The 20,796-nt window shown below is 64.0% G+C and overlaps 1 protein-coding gene across 3 annotated transcripts in view; it reads left to right on the top strand.

The window, feature by feature from the left end:
- Positions 1–20,796, top strand: part of CXXC5 (CXXC finger protein 5) — a 39,143-nt gene that overhangs the window by 1,067 nt on the left and 17,280 nt on the right. Inside the window, exon 1 of one of the 3 annotated variants that reach the window (XM_013191892.3) lies at positions 17,910–20,487. The exons of the other annotated variants lie outside the window; for them this stretch is intronic. The gene's annotated coding sequence lies outside the window, so the exon portion shown is untranslated. Of the gene's footprint in view, positions 1–17,909; positions 20,488–20,796 lie in introns of those variants that run through there. 3 annotated transcript variants of the gene reach the window in all.

Genomic DNA, 20,796 nt, shown 5'->3' with positions numbered 1-20,796 from the left:
CGCCCGCTAGCGCCGCGCCGGCTCGGGGCCGCGGCGCCGTCCGCCCGCGCCGGGGGTAGGCGGCGGGGCCGGGCGGCGGGGGCCGGGCGCTGGGCACCGAGCGGGGCCGGCCGCTGCCACCCGCGGGGCGCCGGGACCCAGCCGCGGCGGCGCTCGGGGTCCCCCCGCGGCGGGGGCGAGGGAGCGGGGGGGGCGGGGGGGGGGGTGTGCTACCGGGGGGTGGGCACCGGGGGGGGGGCGGCGGCGCCTCCGCGCTCGGCTCCCGGCCGCTTTTGCCCTCCCCGCAGCCGGCTCCGGTCCGCCGGGGGCTGGTGTCGGCTCGGCGGCGGAGGCAGCGCGGCTGCGGGGCGGCCGTGGGAGCGGTGCCGCGCGGTGCGGCGGAGCCGCGTGTAACAAGTAACCGAAGTTTTTTTTTTTTTTTTTTTCTCCCCTCGCAAAGTAAATTTCTTTTTTCCCCACTTCGCTGCCGGATCTGTAATATGCAATTCATAAAGCTCCGCTCCCCCTGTGTTTGATGTGAGGGCACTGAACATACACTAAGAATAAAAGATTAAATGGAAGCAGACGAATCGCAGTGTACAATGTGTAATATATCTAATACGCATCCAGAGCGGGTGCTGCCAGCTGTAAAGCGATAGTGGATTTTGTGAATGATGACTGAATGTTGTGATTATTGTACGAAACTCCGCTGAGTCGGAGCCAGGCAGGCCCCACGGGTGAACTGCTGCTTTTTTTTTTTTTTTTTTCCCCCCCTTTTATTTTTATTATTACTATTTTTTTTCCTCGCAGCGAGGTCGTATCCTGCCATCCGAGATGTCCTTCTTATTGCAGGCCCTTGTTTGGTTTGGGTCGTTTCATTCTTTGCTCAAATGATTGATCGGGAGAAGAGGGCAGGGGGGGAGCAGCCCTCCCGCCCGGCGTCCCGCACATAAACAAAGCTGCGCACACATCCTGCGATAACGGATCACATGTGTGCCGCGCCGCGCCGGGCCTGACCCTGGCCTGGCAACCTTTACTCCCGGGTCAGCTCCCTCGCAGCCGCCGGGGCTCACGTGCCCAGGCGGCCCCAGGCAGGCGGGGGCTGCGGTCGCCGTGCCCCCCCGGCGGTGCTGTCCGGCCTGCCGCGGGTACCTGGGGCCGTGCCTCCCGCCCTGCGTGGCGGAAGTTTTGCTTCTCGGGAAGCGGGCCCTGCTGTGTCAGCAACCCCTTTGTGGCGGCTTTGTCCGCTCCTCCGGCCCCAGCGCGTCGCAGCCGACAGCCCCGGCTGCACCTGGGCCTTGCTCAGGCGGCCGCGGGCCTGCCGCCGGGGTGTCGCGGGTCCCCGGCACGGCGCCTCGTGGCTGGGGGGTGCCAAACACAGCCGCCAGCAGCGTCCCCAGCGCCGTCCCCTTGGGCCCCAGTGGTGCCCGGGGGTCTCGGGGCCTTCCCTGCCAGCCCCGGCCGCGCTCCCTGCCCCAGCCTCGCTGCCGCTGCTTCTTGGCAAGGAGCTGGGGGCAGCGGGGCTGGCGGGGGGCGAGCGGGGCAGGCCGAGGTGCTCGCGTCCGGGGTGCTGGTCAGCAGGGGGGCAGGGCTGGCTCTCCTCGCAGGGCCGGGTTGGCAGGCGTGGGAGCCCTTCCCCATCCGCTCCTCAGTCTGTCGGAACCCTCTTTTTAAAATTTCTGTCCCGAATGACTTGCCCTCCCTGGCAGCCAAATAAACCCCGCACCCCCGAGGAAAGGCAAAACACAGCGGGAAGCCCAAAGCTGGGTGGCCAAGAGCTCCTGCCACAGCACCGGATTCAAGCGCGTCGTGGCACTGTATGGCACGAGCCCGGGGCTCCTGCTGGCCTCCGCCACACCACGAGCAGCGGCCGCCACGTCCCCTGCCAGCCGTGCCCCACCGGCGCGCTGGGGACACGGGGCTGGCGCTGGGTGGCGCGGGGAGGGCCGGCAGCTGCCGTGCCCTGACCTCGGGGCGGGCGTGGGGGGGACGCGCCGGCGGGTGACAACAAAAGCAAAGTAACAAAGGGCCTGCCGGCCGCGCGCACAACTTCGTCCCGGCCTCCCGTGGCGGGTGCTGGAGCCGCAGGGCCGTCCGGCGGCGGGCAGAGCGGGGCAACGGGGGGGCTTCTCCTCTTTGCATGAGGGGGTCTGGGGGCTCTGTCCCCGCTGGCTGGCGCTGGCAGGGCGCTCGTGGCTTGACGAGCCCTCGGTGAGGGCCGTGGGGCTGCGTTGTGAGTGCCTCGCATGGCTTCCCCCCGCTGCCAGAGGAGTTACACCGCCTCGGTGGGGAAAACGCAGGAGGTGTCTGAGGCGTTGAGCCGAGTCGTCCTTGACGTGGATTTTGTGGCAGGGCGAGTGTGGTGAGCGAGTGTGGTGCTGCCGTGGGCATCCCATTGTGCTTGCCCAGCTGGGGGGCTCGGGTCCCCCCCGCTGCTCCCCAAGGCGTGAAGTGGGTCAGCGGAGGAGGGGTTCGTGGGTGCCGTGCTCCGAAATTCAGCCTCCCTAACAAAGGAGGTGGCCGGGGAGATTCAGCGGGGCCGAAGGGGTGCGGGTGTGGCGTGAGGGGCAGGGACGTGCCCGGTGCCCACCTGGCCCCGAGGCTGTGTTCGGGCCCGGTGTGGCTCAGCACCGTCTGGGCTGAGCGTGGGCAGGTGCGGGCAGCGCAGGTGCTGCTCGCTGTTGTCCTGGGGCACGGGGACGTTGCACAACTTCCGTCAGCGTTCCCTCCCCAGACGTGTCCGCTCCCGCTCCCTCCCACCGCAGCTCCTGTTTTGGGGGCAGGAGGGAGATGGCTGTGAAGGGGACTGGATCTGGGGCTCCCGTTCCTCGCAGCCAGCGTGTGCTGCCCTCGCGGCTCCGGCGCCTTCTGCTCGTGGGCAGCCCCGGGTTCCTTGCTGCTCACCGGTACGGGCTGCCCTGTCCTGGCTGCCTGCCTGCCGTCCTGCGTGGAGCAGCCGCGGCTGGGCGGGTGCTGCTGGGGCCGGATCCGGCCCCGCTTGTCCCAGGCCTGCGGCCCCCTCCGCACAGGCACCCCCAGGGAGCTTTTCAGCGGGGCCATGCTGGGCTGCTCCAGCCCCGTCTCCCACCGCTGCTGCTCCTCTCTTGCCCCGGTGGCACGTTTGTTTTCCTAAACCCTGGGTATAGGAACAACCTCTTGATTAAGTGTATTAATAGTTAAACTTTCAGCTCATAGCTTAAACTCACCAGACCACGAAAAGCCTCCGTCCTTTACTCATGCTCTGTTGCTCAACTAAAATATTGCACTCAAAGGTTTTTTTTTTTTTTTTTTTTTTTCCTTTTCCCCTGACTCAACTTTGACTCCTGGGAACGTGGGGGCCATTCAGGGGCTCCTCAACGCCCTGGCCAGGGGTGGTCCCAGCTGCCCCTCGTGTCCTGTGCTGTTCGCTGCACCAGGTGCAGGGCTCTGCCCCAAGCGCTCGCCATGCGTGCCCTTGGGCGTGGGAGGTGGCCTGGTGTCACCCCGGGCTGGGGAGTGCTGGAGCTGTTCTCCTGGGGACGCACGTCCGGCTGTGCCCTGTGCAGAGGGCAGAGCGCGCCAGGTGCGGGTTGACACAGGCTGGGCTGTAATGGGTGGGGAGGGGTGCGAAGGGGCAGCTGTGGGGCAGGAGGGGCAGAAGGAGAGAGGTCAGGCGTGGGCCCTGGGAGAGCTGCAGAGAGAGTCAGGCAGCTGGACAGGGTGACCCAGCCCCAAATACATGTGTTTCACCCTGGCCAGTGGGCCTCAGGTGTCCGAAGACGGAGTTGAAGATGGAGTTCATGTCCATCAGCATCTGTGGTGCGGATGTGCCACAGAGCAGGTCCTCGCTCTGCCCCATGCTCCCTCCTTTTGAGATGCCACAGAGCTCGGGATGTGCTGCGGTGCTGTGGTTGGGGTGGTTTCATCCTGGCTTATCTTTCCTGATGGCTTGGAAGCAGGTGGAGGGCCCCGCACAGTCTGGGATGACACTCATTACCGTGCACGGGTGGCAGCCTGTTATTATACGAATAAAAGGATTTTTAAGGTCACAAGTTTTTCAATAGGCAGAATAAAGGCGGGAGAATCCCTGTGTTTTGTAGGAGTGCTGGGCTCTGTGCATGCACCGGGCCCCTGCTCGCATGCCGTTGTCTGCCGGGCATGCTCGGCGGCCGCGCTCGGTGCGTGCGGGCCCCCCGCTGGCTGTGCCGCCCTGGCTGCTGCCGGCTGGGTCCCAGCCCGGCACACCGCGGACCAGCAGCCGGCACTGCCCCGCAGGCTCCCGCTGCTGGTGTCCCTGGCGTGCTTCTGCCCGCTGGCATGGGCTGACGCGCCTCCCTCGAGGGGCTCAGCCATCTGCTTGGTGGCCTCTCCTGTCCCGCTCCTCCAGCGAGGTGTCACCGGCCCCATCCTCTGTGCAGAACCAGCCCTGGGGGCACCCACCCAGGGGTGAGGTTATGGAATGGGAAAGGGATGTGGATAATGGCCCTGCTGGATCCACGTTACAAGGCTTGGCTTGCAATCCATGCTCTTGCCTTGGGATTTGAGGGTCTGGCTCTGTTTCCTCTTGCTCCAATGGTATCGCTTGTACCAGAGGATCTTTCATAGCCTAACTTGGGCATCCTTTGTGCTGGCAGGATGCAGACCTTCACAGAGTGATGTCTGTGGAGAGCTGGCCCAGCCATGGGACGGTTCATGTTGGCCTTGTCCCTACAACTGATGGCAAAGAAAGGAAATGCCATCTCCTGACTTCCCAAGCGGGATGCGCTTGGTGCCCCGGCTCGGAGAGGTGAGAGCTGGGGAAGGGCTTGGGTCGCTGGCTCTCTCCCTCATCAAAGGCACAACACAGGTCTTCAATGGGAGCCTGGTGTGGGTGATAACTATGCCCTGCGCTGCGTCGTAAACATGGTCTTTCACTTCTGGGTTGCTAGATCAGGTTCATTCCGAGGGCCTGACAGTCACCTTTGTGGCACTGGGTCCTGCAGGTGCCAGGAGGGGCTCCAGGAGCAGCTCCTCGCCTACCCTGCAGCCACGTTGGAGCCAAGGCCCAGGAGAAGGCGCTGTCCTGGCCCAGCAAGCTGCCGCCGCGCTCTGTGCTGCGCTGCGCTGCTCTCGGCGTGGCAGCGGGGCTCAGGGCACACGGGGCAGCTGTGGCCGCCAGGCAGACTGGGGCCCATAAGACCCATTCCATGCCGGTGTGAGTTTGCTCGGCACTGTCTGTGTTCTGGGGATGGATCAGGCCTGAGCAAGGTGTGGATTTGTGCTTCAGTAGCATGAGGCTGGGGGTGTTCGCCTCCAGCTTGCTTTGCCTCTGCTGCCTTTGGTCATCTCTTGATTTCCTGGCGTCTGCCTGCTGTGTGAGGGCAGCCCTGGTCTCGCCCAGCACCAGGACGTGATGGATGTCTCATTTTTGCCTTTGCAGTCCCGCCTTGAGTTCTTGTCTCCACTCCAGCTCTTTGTAGAGATGTCTGGGCAATATCCATCTCCCACAGTCTTCCTTTCGAGAGTTCGTCTGTGCCCAAATGAGCAACACAGCTCCATCCATTCTGACCCCAGGTGGTCTCTTGGCATCCTGTGGGTCTTGGGGTCATTAATTCTCACTTGTTTTTGCTGGGACCTGCTCTTGTGGCTTTTGTGCCTCTTTCTCTTCCTCAGAACTCCATGAGAAAAGCTGTTTGCAGGCCAGAGTCCGGAGCCTGTCACTTGAGCATCTCAAAGGCTGTGCCTCTGCATGATCCTAAACATCGGCTCTCGCTTCCACCGCCCACGGGGGCTGAGTGTCCCTCAGGCTGTCCCCGTGCTCTCTAGGCTCTTCATCCCTCAGCCCACTTGCTGGTCAGAGGCAGGCTGTGGAGCTGGACGGTGGCTACCGAGGGGCTTGAGACCCTCTGACAGCGGTGCAAAACGTGGAGCAGCAGGCCCATGGGAGCTCCCCACGGCGGTGCGGGACTCTCTCTTTCTGCTCTGGTGGAGATTTGAGTCCACGGCAAGGGAGAGTGCGAGAGCTGTGCCCTCAGGTGTCGCGTGGGGGTTGCGTGTGGTCTTGTCTCCTCTCCGGCTTCAGCAGCCCCCGGCAGGCAGAGCCCTTGCCCGCGCCGCCCTCTTGCCCCCGTACACCCCATCCTCCTTCGGCTGTGCTGCTCTGTGCCGCCTGCCAGCTGGGACCTGGCACGGTGGTGTCCCCCCCCCCACCGCTCTGTGCCACCAGCGCTGTCACCTCTGCTGCTGGCCCCGCTGCCCCCCCGTCCCCCTGCCGTGCCTGGCTCCCCCGTGCCGTTGCCGGAGACTTTTCCCCCAGTTTCTGTAACCTCTGCGAGCGAGCGGCCGAGGATCGCTGACTCTGGGGAGTGCTCGTCTTGCCCTCTGCTTTACCTTCTTCATCTCGCTAATCTGATGACCGGAGGTATGCGAAGCATTTCAAATATGGCCTCGTTCGCTGGCTCCGGACAGAGCACGCAAGAGGCGTTTCTTCACACTCCTATTCCAGCCTGCCGCTTCTGTTCCCTCCTCCCATGGGCATCCCGCTGCGGTGTGCCCGTGCTGCTGCAGCGCGCGGGCACGGCATGGGGCAGGCTGCGGGGCCCGGCGGGGCTGATCGCCGTGGGGCCCATCGCGTGTGCCTGGCTCGGGGGGGGCCGCCGGACCGATGCGTGCTTTACAGGTCGGATCCGGGGTGTGCCGGAGGCTGTGGGCAGAGACAAGCCAGCACCCGGCTCTCCGTGAGCATCCTTTGCCGCGTGGGCGTGCGACGAGCGTGTACCAACAATGGGGACCAGGACGTCCCTGCTGCCCACAGCCCTGGCACGCGCCCAGGTCCCCTGCAGCGCTCCAGCGTGGTGGAAGGGCCGGGAAGGACACGGCGGGGCGAGCAGGGCTGCTGGCTCACCTGCCTGGGGAGGTGTCCCGGGGAGGGGGGCTCTGAGCAGCACCGTGGCAGCCTCAGGCAGGGCCGAGCCTCGTCCTCCACCCACCAGGCTGGGCGGCGGCGATGAGGCCGCGGAGCAGAGGCCCAGCGCAGGGCAGGAGGTTTGGGTGTGCTTGGGTGCTGCTGCCGGCCCAGCGCCCCTTGGCACAGGGTGGCACGGAGCGGCGGGGTGGGGGACAGGGGTGCTGGCCACGTGGGGAGCAGCTGGCCTGGGGAGTCCACCGGGTGCCCCTGGGAGCCCCAAGAGCAGCTAGCGTGGGCCTCGCACCTCCTGGCCCTGCGAGGAGCCTTTGGCTCGCGGCTGAATCGAGGCGCCCCTGCTCGCCTCGGTGGGCTCCCGTCATGCGCCCGCGTTGTGCGGCTGCCGAAAGATTGGTTTGGGTTTGTGCGGCGCGCTTGCCCCTTTCTGAAACTGTTAATTAAATCACTGCTTGTCCAGAAAGAGGATGCAGGGAGGACGCTTTTCCTCCCACAGGCAGGGGAAGTGACCCGGGAGGTGGGGGGCAGGGGGGGACAAGGGCAGCTGGGGCACAGGGGCCCTGCAGAAAGCGTCACCGGTGGGGTTTTGCAATCTGTCTGGGCCCTGCCTCGCCGGGGGGGGGAGGCAGCGGAGCAGAGGTGCTGGGGAGGGGGCTGTGTGTCACCTCGGGGCAGCAGCACGGGGAGGTCCTGAGGGCCCCGGGGGGGGCGGGGAGGTCAGCTGTGCCGAGCCGCGCTGTGCCAAGCTGTGCCGTGCCGAGCCGAGCCGCGGGAGGAGGCAGTGGGAGTCTGTCAGCGGCTCCCAGCTCAGCTGAAGTTGCTATTTAAAGCTGGGGCAGGAAAATAAATGCAGAAGATGAGAAGGGGGAGGTTTGGGGAAGGGCCCTGCGTCCCTCTGCCTGTGGGAGCGCAGGGGCGCGGGCAGGCTCTGGCTGACCCCAGCCTCCCCATGCCCCGCGGCCCTCGGGGACAGCTGGTGGAGCCTCGTCCCCAGGGAGGGGCTGGTGTGACGGGGCGGTGGGGGGGAGGTCTGGGAGCGGCGCGAGGCGTTTGCGCCGTAATGCATCAGGACAGCTTGCAAATTCCAGCAAGGTGCTGTCTGCGGCCGAGCGTGCGCTGCCTCGCGTCCGAGGGGGCCACGCTGCCACAACAAGTTAGGTCGCGGGGTGCGGCAGCCGGGGGGGCGCCTGCTGCCTGCCGCGTGCGGCCTGCGGAGCCCCCGCTCCCGAAGGGCTCTGCCGGCGGAGCCCCGGCCACGCTCCTGGAGCTGGTGCCGCGGCTGTGGGGGCTGGAGGACGGAGCCCTGTCCTCCTGCCTGCAGAGCCCCGGGCTCGAGTCCCTCCTGGAACCGTGGCAGAAGTCATTTGCGAGCTGCTGAGCCCCGGGGTGGGAGCGCAGAGCCGTCAGCTTTGCGTAGGGGGGAAAGCGAGGCAGAGCGGGATCGCTGCTGGAGGTGGCCCCTCGCGGGGACGTGGCGGGAGGCGCGTGCTGCAGTCCCCAGCACTCAGGGGGGTGCAGGATGGAGCCTGGCCTGGAGCCCCCCCAGTCCCCGAGCTCAGCTCCTGTCGCCGTGGCCGGGTAACATCTGGCTGCCACGGGCGGCTCCGCTCCCCTCCGGCGCTGCTGAGCTTCCCGGCGCGGAGCTCCCCATCTCGGGGCGTGCTGGTCCCCGGCAGGACTGCGCTAGCGCGGCATGCGATGCCAGACTGACACCGTTTGGCTCGGGAAAAGCTGTGTGTTCGCACATGGGCGCTTCCAAAGCGAGCAGCTGGGTATGTGTGCGGAGGAGGAAGGAAGGAAGGGGAAAGCCAGCCGTCAGGGCGTTTCTATTGATGAGTTTGTTTTATCACGTAGGTGTCGAAATACTTTGCAAAGAGAGCAACTAAGCAATGTTTGGGCCTGGCCTTTAGCAGAGGCGTGATGGGAGGGAAGGGGCCGGGGCTGGGCTGCGACGTGGCCCAGGGGCAGCACGGAGCAGGGTGCGAGGCTGCGGGGGGAAGGAGCCGGCTGAGGAGCAGAGCATGCTGCTGGGCAGTGCGTGGCGGGCAGGGTGCTCTGGGGGTCCCAGTGAACCTCTGCAGGGGTTGGCCTTCCCCCCAGCCCTTCCTAAGAGGCAGGTTGTCACCCTGCCTCTGAATACTCGAGCCCCCAACAGCTGAGGTGAGGGCTGTAGGTTTCTCTCCCATCCGTCGGTGTGTCCAGATCTGCCTAGCACTGCTTGGCTTCTCTCCTTGCCAGCATTAGGTTTTGTTTCCTTAAATAAAGAGCCCTTAAAAACGCTCATTAGCCATCTTAATGGGAAAACCGGAGTCACCTTGAATGCAAAAGCAGCGGTGCGGTCGCTCCCTGTGCCGGGCTGCGGGTGCCGGACGCTGCCTCCCTCCCCGCTGCGCCCCGGTGCCCGGTCCTGCAGGCGGCGGAGCTGCCGAGCGCCGCGCACCTCCCCGAGGCGCTCAGCCCCTGCGAGGACGGGGCCTTTTTATTTGTAAAGGCGTCAGGGGATTAGTGGGAGGATTAGTAAATATGACCCCAGGTAAAGATTAAGACAAAAAAAAAAAAAAAAAAAAGATGTTTTTTCCCCATGCTGATGCACCGTGAAGATTAAAATGGGATGAATTCGCACAGCCGGCAGTTGGTGTATTGGTGGAGGGGGGCTTTTGGCAGGAGGGATGGAGGGGGACGGCAGCGGGGGCAGGTGACTGGGGGTGCTGGTGCCAGTACCAAGCGCCCCCCCTGGTCTGGGGGTGCTGGGTATGAGCTGCAGGGGGTCTGGGCTCCCACAGGATAGAGAAGCAGGGGGCATGGGGAGCATTTTCAGCTGTCGTGCCCTCGCCTGCACCCGCACCGAGTGCCCCAGTAATTGCAAGCAGCCGAATCCTGGCAATACCTGACACTGCTGCAAGGCTGCGGCTCCAGCAGCTAATGCGAAAGGACGTTAACTCGACAGGGAAGGCTAGAAAACACTCAGAGCATCTGGGGAGGCAGGAGCAAATCAGCCCCCCCGCCCGCAGCTCTCCCCTGCCCGTGCAGGAGCAGCCTCTGTTGTCCATCGGACAACCTCGTCTGTCCCTGGCATCCTGAGCCTCGTCCTGCAGATGGGCCTGGGGCTCCCCGCCGAGCGGCGAGCTCTGGGAATTAGCTGGGGACTTGGGATTTCGGCTGCATTCTGAACGTTTGTCAGGCGAGGCTCCTCTTTGGCCGGGCCCCCGCCGTGCTGCGGGTGCGTGCGGGCTTGGCGCTGGGCTGGCCACGGCTCGGTCGCTGCTGCTGCTGCTGCCCGGGGCTGGGCGGCGGGGCGGCCCCTTGGGGACGAGAGCTCGGGCACTGGTGCCATCCCGGGGACGCTGGTGCTGCCGGACGGGGCAGGCGCTGCCCCGTGGGGTTTGGCCGCGGTGCCAAACCTCGGCGTGCACGAGGAGGCTGCGAGCCCTCGGGATGGCCAGGGAGAGGCTGCCGGCCTCCGCAGCCTGCCTCAGCGGTGTGCTCCTGATTTATGCCGGCGCGCGCAGGAGCTGATTGGGAGCGGGAGGTGCTTGGTTTCACTCTGCTTCAGGCCTTAAATTTTGTCGCTGCTCATGTCTCAGGCGGCACACAATGGGAGTGGGACCGGCTGCCCTGGGCTGGAGCCCCCCCGCTCCCTCTGGTGCCCGAGGGGGAGATGCTCGGAAATGGGGGCGAGGGAGGTCCTGCCTCCCTGCAGGGCTGCTGTGCGCAGGGGAAGACAGGACCCTGCCGGGTGTCTTTTGGGAGCAGCCTGGGGGCACGGATGGGCCCTCTGGTGCGGGATGGAAAGTGGTGACGGCTCTGAGCTGTGCCCAGAGCAACAAGAGGGTCCAGATGGTGTCTCTGGTGCATCCTCCACCTCCTCCTTTCTCCTCCCATTGGACGTTTGCATTTCTGGCTCAGGGCTGTCTGCCTGCTGAGGGGAAATCCTCCCCTGGAGTTGGGACCCTCTCTGAGGTTTGTGGTGTGCTCTGGGAGGGAAGCAGGGTCCCTGCAGAGGCAGGGGCTGCACATCTCCGCAGCGTTCACCCCTCCGTATGGGCTGAGCATTGTGGCGTCAGTTTTTAGAAAGCGTGAGGGTGGATCTGCTGCTGCCAGCTCAGGACCGGTGTGGAGCTGGGACCTCCCGTCCTTCTCCAAGCACTTGGTGGGCAAACACGCTCGGCCATGCTGCTGGCGAGCCCTTTCTGTGCAAGGGCAGGGCGGGGTGAATGTGGCAGTGGGATGCAGAAGGGCAACAGGCAGCTCCCGTGCTCCGGTCTCCTTCTGTTTCTGCTGGCATTGTGCTGCTTTCCTGCCCCCTCTGTTCCCTCTGTGTCCCCCATGTGTCATGCGGAGGTGGGTGGTGGGAGTCACTGAAACTGGAAGCCTCAAAGCTGGGGTCCCTGACGTCGCACACGGCCACGTCCCAGCCCCTCCTGCCTCCGTTTCTGCCAGCGGCGGCGTGGTGATGGCCGACCTTCCTCCCCAGCCTCCCCTGCCGTGCAGGCCCCTGCTATGTGCTGTCCGAAGGGGGGCTCTTCGGGAACCGAGCGTTCCAGGGGCTGCTCCTCCACGCTGTGGCTGGCTCGGCAGTGAGCGCTGCGGAGCTCACCGGGAGAGCGCCGAGTCAAGGGCTCCGCAGAGGTGCCCCTGGCAGGGGGCTTTGGAAGACCCCGAGGCTGCTTGAGCCCCTGCTGCCTCCTCCCGCTGCTGGCCATGAGCAACCAGCGGCGTTTTGGGTGTGTTTGCAGGTGCCCACCCCTGGTGCTAATGCACGGGAGGTGCATGGCGAGGGGCACCAGCCCCTTTGATCTGTGCTGCTGCTGTTGGAGGGGGAGGATATGGGGTTCCCTTTTCTGGGGGCGAGGCTGTTCCCTGCCCAGAGCCTTTCCCCTGCCCGCCAGGAGCGGAACAGGCGTTGCTGCAGCAAGTGGAAAGTTGGAGGGGTGAAGCACGGCCATTTCCCCTCTGAGAGCCACCTCTTGTGGCGGTGTCATTGGGCTGTTTTCCGCAGGGACCCTGGCGGCCGGCACCAGGGACACTGCTTTCTTTCCAAGGTGAGTGGCGTTACGGACGAGCCCTGTGTGTTCCCCAGCCCCGTGGCAGAGGAGGGCACACACCCGCTTTTTGGTCTGTGGGTCACCTTTAATCCTGCCGGTCAAGGCCGTCCTAGAGAGGCCGTCCTAGAGACCCATCTGTCACCCTGCTTCTCACGACAGCTCGTGGGAGCGGAGCAGCTGAACTCTCCCCGCTGGCCCCGAGGGAGACGAGAGGACAAGGGCAGGATTTTTTTCCTGGTGCCAGGGCTGTGCTGTACCATCCCTACAGCAGCACCGGCTCGGGGAGCTCTAAAGGTCGGGGTGCCCGAAGGTGTCTGGGTGCCGTGCTGTGTCCTCGATGTGGGTCTTGCCCGTGCTGTGGCCCTGCGGGACGCGGCGAGGACGGGGAGCAGAGGGGCACTGGGGTCGAGATGCTGGCACAAACCCCAGGGCCGTTCTGCTCTGCCTGCGTGGAGATCTCGCTTGCGTCCTGTGCCTGGGTGGCGTGGGTCTGCTGTGATGTGAGGGGATCGGGCACCTTGCTCCCCAGCAGAGGTGGAAGGGTCCCCGGGTAGGAGCAGGAGCCGTGGTGCCCTCCAGGGGCTCAGGTCCCAGTCTTGCCAAGTCCCGTGCTGGAGGACCAGGTGCTGATGTTCCCCTCCCGGGCTGCCTTTGCACTGCGGCGCTGCCGCACACCGGTGCCAAGCCGGCTGCGGCCCCGTGCCGAGCGCTGCGCTGTGCCGGGGAGCGGCCCCGGCGCCTGGAGGACACCCCGGGCTTGCTGGGCCCTCGTCCCCACGTGGCTCCGCCAGCAGATGTGGCCTCAGAGATGGCTCTGAGCACCGATCCCCGTCCCTCCGTCCTGAGCTCCCCAGTGCAGGGGTGCCCCAGAGGGAGGAACGGCTCCGGGGTCACAGCCTGTCCCTGCCCCGCGCCGTGCCGGGGCTGCGGCTGCTCGCGGACAGAGCGTGGGCAGGATGAGGCCAACGTTTTTGCTGGGTGCAGTGGAGCCCTGCATGTTCTCCCTGCCCCGGTCCCTGCCACAGCAGTTGGAGGCTGGGGGGCTGCGTGCAGGGCTCAGCACAGCCTCAGTACTCCCCCACCGGGGGCCTGGCTTTGCTTAGGTTTGGGAAGAAATCCCCCTAAGGGCAGGAGGAGAAAGAGGCTTCGATTTTCGTCAGCAAAAATTTTCGCCCAAGAGAAAGGCAGTGCTGTGGTCTAAATTAAGTTTAATGATTTTAACAAATCTCCGTGACCCCTCAAGCCCCCCAGCCACCATCGGGCGAGCTTTGGCCTGGGGTGTGCAAGGGCAGCAACAGCCACAGGGATGGGGAGCGGGCCGAGGAGGGCCTGGGGTGGGGAGGATGCTGAGTTCCCGTGCCTTTGGGGCTGAGACTGCCCCAGACTCGGTTTGCCGGTGAAAACAGCCTCCCCCTGCTGCAGGGCCAGGTTGGTGCCTGGCTTTCCCGGCACGCTCCCGCTTCGGCCCAAGCAGCAGCCGCATCCCCGGCGTGCGGGTGCTGGTGCCGGCGTGGGGCAGGGGCAGCGGTGGGGCTGTGCCTAGGCTGGGGCTCGTGCTGTGGGGCTGTGCTCCAGCCAGGGAGAGGTGGTATTTGGAACAAGGGCTGCGACTCATAGGAAATCACGTGGCTCGGAGACCTGGGGCTTTACGGGAAGAGAGATTAGAGAGGAGAGGGGGCGAGCGCGCAGGGGCTGGTGCCTGGGGCTGCAGCCCGCAGCGGGAAGCTGGCTCGCGCGCTCCCCGCTTGCACGCAGCTCTGCCACGGCTGGGGGAGCTCGGTGGGTGCTGAGCGTGGCGAGGCCCCGGGGGCTCGGCCCCGCTCCGTGCCCACCCTGCGCCCCGCTGCCGGCCAGCAGCAGCAGGCAGCGCAGCTCGCGCGGGGAGACGGCACGGGGCAGGTGGGCAGCAAGCCCTCCCTCCCCAAAGCAGATGGTCCCTCTGAAGCGAGCTGCCCCTTCCACATCGATTACCCGGGCTGGATGGTTAACGATTGCTTTCCAGGGTTAATTAAACTCTCCTCGTCAGGGCTGCTGCACCGTGGGGGAGGAGCGTTCCCTACCTGCGCTCGCACTGCCTCCGACTGCAGCCCTTGGGAGGGAGTGAGCCTGTGGCTGGAGCCGGGATTTGCTTCCAGGCCAGCACTCGCCCTCAATATAAATCCAGGAGCATGGCAGTTGTGCGGGGAGGATCTCTGCGATGGTCGGCTCTTCTCTCTAGGGCATCTGAAGCACGGCGTTTGTCAAGGTCAGCCGTGGAACCGAGAGTTAACCAGCTCACCGCGGCCTTGGATGCCGGAGAAGAGGCTGGCGGGTGTCTTCTCCCCCGTCTGTCGTTATTTTTTTGAAACCAGCCTGGTCCCTCCTCCCGCTACCTTGTTCCTTTAGGTTTAGGCTGCAAACACGTCTCTATTTCCAATTATTTTTAAAGCCGTCAAATATTTGGCAGCTGGACAGTCATTGTAAAGTAGCGTGTTTTGCAGAGCGGGTCACCAGCCATGCAATTGTTCAGAGTTTCTGATTCTTGCATATATAAATACGCCCTTTCATCAGGAGCTCTCAGTCGAAACTGCCATCTTTTGCCTCATTGTCAACATCGTCGAGGTTACGCATCGTTTGCTGACTCACAGCCTCCTGCTCTAATTACTCGGCTAAACTCCCTCTGCGGAGCTGGAGGCCAGTCCAAGCCCCTCGCTTTCCCTCACCCTGACCCAGTGGCCGGTGAGCCCTGCCTGCAGGGCCGTGTCCCCGTCCCGGCGCTCGCCACGACCCCCCTGCCCCGTCCTTGCCCGCTGGGCTGGCGGAGTGGCCGCAGGGAGCTGGCGGGCGTCCCCACAACGGTGCTGCTTGGAGCGCTGAGCGCAGCAGAAAGCTTCAGCTACTGCCACCGTGGCCCCTGCCTGCTCGTGCCCAGGGGGCTCGGGGAATCCTCCGTGGTTCTTGCGTTGCCGGGGTCTTGTGCCCCTGCCAGGGTTTGGTGGCTGGGGCTGGCCAGCACGGCGAGTGCGCTGCCCTGCCGGGAGAGCGCGCAGCATTGCCCCGGCCCGTTGCCCAAGCACCGCGCACAAAGCAGGGCGCCCTGTCCCTTTTCCAGGCGTCTCCCACCAAGGGACGCTGGCCCCGGTGCTGCCGGGACCCTGGCGAGGGGATCGTTGGCGCCGGGACCCCCAGGGTCAGCGGGAGTCTCCTCTCCTCCCTCTGCGGCAGCACCAACTCAGACAAGCTGTGCACTAAACCTGTTAGCTTATCCTCTTTTATCCCAGTCTGATATGATCATCCGCACTGTAAGCTTTCATCCAGGCCCAGCGTGATTTCCAGCGTTGGAGTGATTTGAACAGACGCCGCAATTACTGCAGGCTTGGTCTCACCCCACTCCTCCGCACCGGCTTGGGCTCCTCCGGAGGGCTCCTGTCCCCACGTAGGTGCCCAGAAGCAAAGCTGCAGAGGATGGCACAGGCTCTGGTGTTAATTATTTGCATTATTTCTTAAATACCCCTCATCCCGTGCTTGCTGGCCTGGTGGTGTGCCAGCAGTGCCAACGGGAAGCGCCCCCCACGCGCGGTGCTGATGCAGACCTCACTTCTGGGGGCTTGTGCCCTCCTCTTCCCAAGGGGGACCCCAGCCTGCACCCCGCACCTGCTCCCCCGTCCCAGCAAGCCTAGCCAGATTTCTGCAGGGCCCGATCTGGATTTAACGCGCTGTTTTTATCTTCCCATGTGTTCGGTGGTAATATTGTGGTGGAAACAATGCCCCTGCAAATCCAGCTTGCTCGCAGAGGTGAAACCTAGCCTCGTAATCCAGTGGTAACAGCAGCGCGCCAAGCCCAGTAACGCAGCAGTGCTTGCTTTGGAAGAGCAGATATTTTATTTATTTATATATATATATATAAAAACATATATGTGTTTGCACAGGCTTCTGTCTGTCACAGAATGGTACAACCACGCATCTTATCTTGTAAAGCCATATTTTGGCCCTTTTTTCAAAAGAAAGTGAATTTTAAGCACAGGAGACAGTGATGGTTTCTTTGGAGCTGTTACGATCTGCCATGTACAATAAATCCGTCTTAGTTTGTGGATTATTGGCCCAATAGACCGTAACAGCTCTGTCAGCCCCTCCTGGCATGCTGTGTCCAGCGAGCTCAATGTTGTGTGGGTTTTCCTTTTTTTTTTTTTTAACAGAAATTTCCTAAGGATTTTTCCATGCCGTGTGCATGTACAGCAGCTGATATGGAAATCACAGGAGCTCAGTTGTGTGCCCATTTTTTTTTCCTTTTTTTTTTAAATATTTCCCCTCTGAAAATACCCGAAGGCACAAATCTACATGATGGAGTCCAAGCCCCCAAAATATGTTAAAGCATAAAGGCAGAGCTGTCACTCTTACGGAGAGCAGCAGGATGGCACGGAGCTGTGTTTGAAGAGCAGGTCGGTGGTTTTGGGGCTGGTTTTGCTGGTTTAGAGCAGGGCTTCACCTGGGCTGCCCCAGTTCCATTCCTGCTGGCCGCTTCTTCCTAGGTCCTGCGTGTTCCACGCAAACGTGAAGCAGTGATTCTGCAGGGCAGTGCTGCTGGGATGGGGCGTGATGCTGCACGCTCCTGTCTCCTCCAGCTGGAATTTCGGAGGGGGGCCGAGCCCCCAGCCCCTGGATTGGGGAAGGGGGAGCTGTGAGGCGTGGGGCACAGGCACAGGGTGCCAGCGTGGGGACAGCGTGCAGGGTGCGGGCACGGGGCTCAGGTGGGTGCTGGTGGGGGCAGGAGCCTGTCCCCCGCCCTCTGCCACCATCTCACTTGCATCCTGCCCTTTACCTGGGCTGTTCCTTTCCTCCATGTCGCCGCGGCACCCATCACCCCTGTCCCTCCCTCCACTCGCCACAGGTGCCCTGGGGGTGCTGGTGGCCAGGGCACAGGGGGCAGTGAGTGGTGCTGAGCCTGGGGTCCCCTTTGTGCCCGGCATGGCACCGAGGGCACCTGTGGCACTGGATCCGGGTCCCTTCTCACTCCGTGTGACTGCACCTGGGGTCAGCAGGGCCAGACTGAGGGACGGGGACAGCAGGGACAAGGCCAGCGGCATGCGGGGTGCAGCTCCCCGGCTGCTCTGCGGAGCAGGAGTTGGGCGTCCCTGGGGGCTGGTGGCATCCCTGGGGGCCCGTGGCGGGGGGATTAGCGCCGGGGCAGCTGGTGGGGGGAGACACATCCCTCTTTGTCCTCGAGGCCGAGTGCTGCATGGGAGCGCTCAGGGCTGGGACAGAGGTTTGGGGGGCTCGGGGCACGCTGAATGCTCTGGGCTGTCAGCCGTTGGCATGGCCCGCGCTGCGCTGGGGCTGGCTCGTGCCGGCGGTGCCATGGGGCCTGTCTGGTGGCGCCTTTAAGGCCCCCAGCCCCTGTGCTGGGGGAGCTGCTTGGGTCGGAGCAGCTCTGTAAGCCCATTAAGAGCTCAGCGAGCCTTACGCCTCGGGGGTCTTGCAGCGGGGACTTGCACTAGTCCAACGTAAACCGCTCGAGCTGCGGCGGGGCCGCCCGCCGCGGGGGCGCTGGGGGGATGGTGCTGTGCTGGGGATGGTGCTGTGCAGGGGATGGTGCTGTGCGGGGATGGTGCTGTGCGGGGATGGTGCTGTGTGGGGTGCGGGGATGGTGCTGCGCGCGTGGTGCCGGCAGCCCCGGCTCCCAGCACGAGGCCGGTGGTCAGGGGCTGCAGCTCAGGTCCCTGGGGGGGCGGTGGGGGCGAGGTGCCTGGGCTCGCCCCCAGGCAGCACCGCCGTGGTTTTCCCAGTGCCTTGTCCTGAGGGGGGGTCTTCCCCCTCCTGGGCTTGTGCCACGTGGAGGAAAGGTGCCGGGAGGGTGCGTGGGGCCCAGGGCAGCCGGGTGGCCGTGCCAGGGGGTGAAGCAGGAGGAGAGGGCCCTGCCCGGCGAGGGGTGCCACTGGGCCTCATGGGGACTGTTTGCTACCCTTAACCTGGATGTCAGACATGTCAAAAACAAACAAAAGAGGAAGAAAATTAGGATGAGCCTTTGTGAATGGAAATGTGCCTTCTGCTGTTTTGCTTGTACAGTGTTCTTCACAAACTTTCCCTTAATCACGTCTCGGGTTTGCCAGCAGCCCACCGGAAGACCGATGGGGTCATCCCGGGCACTTCCCAAAGCGCCGGTGGCCCACCCTGCCCGTGGCGGTGGGTTTCGTTTTGCCCATTCCCCCGCTCCCCAGGCTCAAGACTGAATTCCCCCAGCGCTCCCGATGCCTGTGGGACGGGGTTGGGGACAGCAGGAGCAGGTGGTGGGGATGGCAGCAGCTTGGCAGGAGCCAGGCTCCTTCCTGTGACCCCCTGCGGCACCCCCGGCCATCACCGACCAGCGGTGCTGGTGCTTTGTCCTCTTTGCAGGTCGGTCTGCCCGGGGCTCTGCTTGGACCCTGCTGCTCCTTGCCTTGCTCCTGGCTCTCTTCTGCTCTCTTCTCTGAGCCCTTCTGGTGCCTGTCGTGGGCCATCCCCTTGCTAGAGGACATCAGGAGGGGAAGGAAGGCGCTGCCTGCCCTGCCTGGCCGGGAGCTGTGCCCAGCCGCCATGCAGGCCGCGTGGCAGGCTCCTTTCCCTGTGCCTTCCTCCCCAGCTCTCTCACCCTGTCTGTAGGTGACACGGGAGGAAGAGCTCACACGTCTCCTAGGGCTAGGGTAGCATGGAGATGGCCAGCAGAGCCACAGCCTGGCCAGAGAGGCTGGCGGGGAGCAGCATCCCATTGCGTCAGTGCCCTCAGCTGCTCCTGAAAGCAGAGCCTGTATCGTCCCGTGGGGCTGAGCCCTGCTCCTGGGGCTGTGGCCCATGCCCCGGAGGCCCCCTTCTCCCTTCTCCCTTCTCCGGGCCTTGCACTGCGACAGGACCCGTCTGGAGACAGGCATGTGGGCATTGGGTTTCAACCCCTCTCCATGGGTGAAGGAAGATGATTCTCTTGCAGGGGTCATCAGCTGGACTGGCAGCTCCCTGGGAAGGGGCTAGGGGCTCTGAACCCATCCGGGGATGGTTGGGGCAGGGGTAGGCAGCAGTGCAGCAGGCACTGATGGTGGCAAACGCATCCAGCCACCACCGTGTTCCTCAGCCATTGGGGAAGTGAGAAAGGGTAGAAACATTCATGCCTAACTCTAGTTTGAGTTGCAAACCCTTGGAGCTTAGGGCCGAGAAGGACCAACAGCCTGCCTGAGTGCCTCTGTACGTGGGTGAAGGTCCTGAGATGCCGAGCATGGGCACAGGCAGCGATGGTGCCTGGAGCTCCTGTCCTAGCAAGGCCTCTCTGCTCTGCGGCTGGAGCCCTGGCATCCTTGAGAATGCGTTCAGAGGGATTGCCCGTGCTGTTAGAAACCCCTGCCCTGTGCTTTTGTGTTTGCCTGGCCTCAGCTTCCAGCTTTGCCAGGCCTCTCTCCTTCACATGAAGAGCTGTTCAGGGCCTGGTGCTCTCTCCCCAGAAGGGTGCTCACACAGTTGTCTCCTCAAGTCACGTCTGTTCGATCAGGTAACTGCAGCACGCCCTTCCCACCTCGTACCGTACGGTGGTTCCGTCGTGCTGAAGGCATGGCTCTTCCGTCTTCATCCCTTTTGCACCACCACGTGAGCCAGCTTGTTCCCCGGCTGCTCTTCGTGGTGCTGCCTGCAGAGCAAGCCCCTCGGCTCCGTGCTGGGCATCCTGCAGCCCCTTCGCTGCCTCGTCCCGGCTTGTGCCATGCCTGATGGCGGTGGTGGCCCCTCGCTCCTTTCCAGCTCCGCTCTCGGGCAGTTGTGGCTGGTTTCTGGGATCTGCTGCTCCACAACCCATCCCACCTGTGCTTTTTTGGTGAGGCAGCGCTGCTGATGTAGTAACACTGTCCCGTGGCTGTGTGCAAGACCCCAGTGGAAGTCCATGTGCTTTGCAGTGATCCAGTGGCTTTCTGTCACCAAACTTGTCATCTGACCAAAGGACACCGGAGCTCTCCCCGCTGTGCCACCGTACCCCGGAGGCACCGCCCCGTGTCCAGCCGTTCTCTGGGAACTGTTTTCCTGACAATTCTTCCATCCTCTTGCCTAGGACTGCTGTTTTTCTATGCCGTTCTGGTAAGCTACAGAGAAGGAAGAAGTCCTTCCCCTTGGGTTGAGAAAGCATCAGGAACCAGGAGAGCTGGTAGACATTCTCTCCAGCAGAGAGCCGGGCATGGGGCTCGGTGTCCATGCAGATCATGGCGTGGCGTCGGTGCAGGATTCCCTCCGTGGTCCTGATGCTGCATGGGGATGGAAGAACAGAGGGATGGGTGGAGGGACAGAGGGAGGGTGGTTGTGGCCAGGGGCTCTGCGTGGCCCGAGTCTCCCTCTCCGTGGGCTGATGGCATCCATTCGCTTGTGACATCACAGGCAGTCGCTGCTGGAACCAGTGTCACAACAGCGATGCCCCAGTTCTGCCGCCGCATCTTTCCCCTGCTGCCCCCCGAGCCCAGCTGCGGGCTGCCAGGAGCTGGCTGTTCTCGCTCGAGCCCTGGCGTCTCCGAGCGCTGGGTGTCACTGCTCGTGGCCGTAGTGCAAAACCTCTGTGGCTCTGCTCCCCAAGGGACGAGGGGCCGGGTGCTCCATCTGCACCAGGTATGGAGGGAGGAGGGTCCTGGGTGACCTCCCCTGGGCAGCGTCTCCTTGCTGCTTCTCCCGTGATGCTCCAGCTCGCCCGTGGTGTCAGATGCTGTACCGCCCCGTACACCCTGTGCCCTGTCAGATGCTGTACCGCCCTGTTCTCACTGACCCTGAGCCTACAGTGAGGCAGCTTTGGGGCTGGAGGGTCTGGGACTGTGGCTGTGCCACCGCCAAAGTGGAGGAGAGGGGCAGCAAGGGTCACAGGAGACCGGAGTGGACCTGTGGAAACGGTGCCTGCAGTTTCCCACAGCGAACAGCAATGAC

Source organism: Anser cygnoides, chromosome 14 (assembly GCF_040182565.1).
Source record: "Anser cygnoides isolate HZ-2024a breed goose chromosome 14, Taihu_goose_T2T_genome, whole genome shotgun sequence".
Lineage (NCBI taxonomy): Eukaryota > Metazoa > Chordata > Aves > Anseriformes > Anatidae > Anser > Anser cygnoides.
This window is presented reverse-complemented; position numbering and strand designations above follow the sequence as displayed.